Source organism: Camelina sativa, chromosome 20 (assembly GCF_000633955.1).
Source record: "Camelina sativa cultivar DH55 chromosome 20, Cs, whole genome shotgun sequence".
Taxonomy (NCBI): domain Eukaryota; kingdom Viridiplantae; phylum Streptophyta; class Magnoliopsida; order Brassicales; family Brassicaceae; genus Camelina; species Camelina sativa.
Window position 1 is genome coordinate 19348803 of NC_025704.1, and position 3550 is coordinate 19352352.

A 3550-nucleotide genomic window follows, 5' to 3' on the forward strand; every position below is an offset into this window, starting at 1 on the left:
GGGATGGGTTTGCTTCTTTCTAGCCCTGCAAAATCATCAACAGAAGAAACAAGCGCTCTACGATAATCTCGTGGCTTGGTTAACTGTAAAACAGTCTTTGTACCTTTGAAATTGTTATTGATGATAGGAGAAGGTTTGGGTGAAGAAGATATATACCTTGGCCTTACCTGAGAACTTTGAAGTGTGGAGGGGGAAGTCTTCTGTTTGGGAACAGGTTTATGACTTGCAGCATTGGTGTTGGACAAGATTGAACTCGGATGTGGAGAAGTGTCGATCGATGCCTCCTCTGTGTCGATCGACACTGAGCCTGTTGCTCGTGTTGCAGAAACTTTCTCAACAGAAAAAGTCTGTCCATCAATAGTAGGAGCCCTCCTCAGCTTATCCATCTCAAAGTTCATACTCAAACCATCCACATTCAGTGCTATGTGCCCCTTCTGCACATCTATGATTGCACCAGCTGTAGCCAAGAAAGATCTTCCTAAGATGAGAGGATCTTTAGGCTTTGTATCATACTTCAGCACCACAAAGTCAGTAGGAATCATGAAGTTCCCAACCTTAACAGGAATATCCTCTAAAACACCTTCAGGAATTCTTCGGGAGAGGTCAGCCAAGATAAGAGAAATTTGAGTTGGCTTGAATTCTGTCATCCCAAGTCTCACAGTAACAGAATGTGGCATCAAGTTGATGCTAGAGGCAAGATCACATTGAATAAAGTACAATAAAGTACAATAAACCTTCCTGCTGAGATTGAGCAATAAAGTACAAAGCTTCCAGGATCTGGTAACTTCTCAGCAGTCTTACATTGAATTATTGCATTCACTTCCTTAGAGACTACCACTTCTTGCTTCCTCTCTTTCCTCCTTTGAACAGGCTGATTTAATAGAATTGCACTGACATCCTTAGTTAGCAAGGCTCCTTCCTCAGGGCTCAAACCATTTGATACCATTCTCTTCACATACCGCTTAAGAGGTGGTGAAATCTTTACTGCATCAATCAAAGGCATCTTAACCATCACCTTATCCATCATAGCCTTGCATCTAGCTTCCTTAAGCTCCTGCTTAGACCTCCTAGGCTTAGGAAAAGGCACCTTTGGTTTGTACACTCTCTCAGCAGCTGGAATCGAAGATTTTGCAGTTTCTGGTTCAGTCTGATATGAGTGTCGATCGACACCCAGGTGGTGTCGATCGACACCATCATCTAAAACCGAGAGATTTGTTGATTTCTCTTCTTTTTCTGCAGAAGCAATTTCACCATCATCTTCATCTCTCACTGATATGGCATTGCAAGCATGTCTAGGATTTGACTCAGTTCTTGCTGGAAGAACACTCTCTTGCCGTTTAACAGACCCAGCAGTCTGTACAACTTGAATCTCCAGCTTCTTAACATGAACATTCAATGCATCAATCTTCCCATTCAGCTCAGTGTAGACATTGTCAATCTTCCCATTGAATGTCACTGTCAATTGCTCCTGTCCTTGCAAAAGCTGCTCAAGCATGGCTTCCATTCTACTTTCTGAAGAATTCTTAGGAGGAAGAGACTGATAAGATGAGTTCCCATAGGTTCTTGTATAGCCATTGTTCTGTTGCTGCTTCTGGTCACCATTGTAAGGTCTGTTGCCTTGCTGATTACCGAATCTCTGTCCTTGATACCCAGCTCAATACACATAGTTGACATTCTCCTCTGTATTCTCTGGCTCTGGCTCAAATGTCTCAACTTCTGCAGCAAATTGGACTGACTTCTTTCCTACAAGAAGATTGTGCACTGAATCCATCTTAGCATTAACAGAAGCTAACTGATTTGAATCATATCCTCCATGCAATCTCTTTCTCTCAGCATTAGCTCTCTTAGTACTATTGCTAGCAGCTAAGTTCTCAATCAAACATTCAACATCTTTTGGAAATCTTGTCTTGAAACTCCCATGACTTGCAGCATCTAAAGCCAACTGATACTCCCAGTCACACCCTCTAAAGAAGATACTTAGCAATTGAACCCTTGAGAAACCATGGTGTGGACAGTCCCTTTAGTAAGCCTTGAATCTCACCCAAACTGTTTTGAAAGCTTCATCTGGTCTTTGCTTGAAAGAGGACAGCTTGATTCTCAACTCATCTGACATTGCATCATCATAGAAGTAGTTGAGGAAGGCCATCTTGACATCACGCCAATTTGTCAATGATCCAGCTGGCAATTGTTTCAACCACTGAGATGCCTCTCCTGCAAGTGAATAAGGGAAGAGTTTGCAGAATATGTAGTCCTCAGTCACCCCATTAGCCTTGATGCTAGTCACCAGATCCTCAAAATGCTCAATGTGGTCCAAGGGCTTCTCATTGGGCAACGCAGAAAAAGGTCTCTGCCCAACTAGTTGAAAGTACGCAGGTTTCAACTCAAAATCATTCCTCTAAAATGGGGGAGGAACAATAGCAGACTAGTTCTCATACACAAGATCAGCCCTGTTGTAGTCAGTAATGGTCCTGATCAGATTTTGTGCCCATTTAAGTGTCATGGTGTCATGGTTTTTACGGTGCCCATATATCAACTATTGAGATTGATTTGAGCTTATCAAATTTTGTGCCCATTTAAGTGTCATGGTTTTTACGGTTTTTATCAAACCGGCAACGGCGCCAAAACTTGATATGCTCAAATTTACTCTAGAGCTACTCTCTCAAATTAAGAGATCACTGCAGTACTTAGGGGTCGAATTCCACAAAGACTCAAGACTACACAATAAATTATAGAGTTTTATGATCAATTTATTTTTTGAGTGGCACTTGGAAAGAGACCGGGAGAATGTAGAGGCCCTAGACCCAAACTGTATTAGTCATTCAAAAAAAAAGAAAACTATTTCACTTCCTTTAAATTTATATTGACGCATTTAATACATTTCTCTTCATATTGTATAAAAAGAATTTACAGTAAAGTTAACACTTAAAATAAATTGACAGTAGTATTTTAACCCTTGATCAACTCGGTCCAAACTCATCACAAGAAAAGCTAACAATTGAGGCAAAATAGCTATAATAAATGGGTAATAAATTGAGACAAAATCTGATTCTATACAATATTTCTAAGATGAAACAAATAACAACTTGTTTATAAATCGTTAAATAGATGGTAAAAATATCTCTCAAGGATTTCAGCTGTAACTTTGTCCCCCACTGTATTCCAGTTTGTTTGAAAGAAGCTTGCAGAGAAGCCATCAGGTCCTGGTGCCTTATCCGGGTGGATAGCAAAGCAGGCATGTTTGATTTCCTCAGGAGAAGGTAGTTTGATTAGCTTCTCATTCATTTCTGACGTTACCGAAGGCCTGATAGCCTCTTGAACAATTCCATTACTTAGGCTTCCTTGAGAGGTAAACAAGTTGTTATTTGTTTCATCTTAGAAATATTGTATAGAATCAGATTTTGTCTCAATTTATTACCCATTTATTATAGCTATTTTGCCTCAGTTGTTAGCTTTTCTTGTGATGAGTTTGGACCGAGTTGATCAAGGGTTAAAATACTACTGTAAATTTATTTTAAGTGTTAACTTTACTGTAAATTCTTTTTATACAATA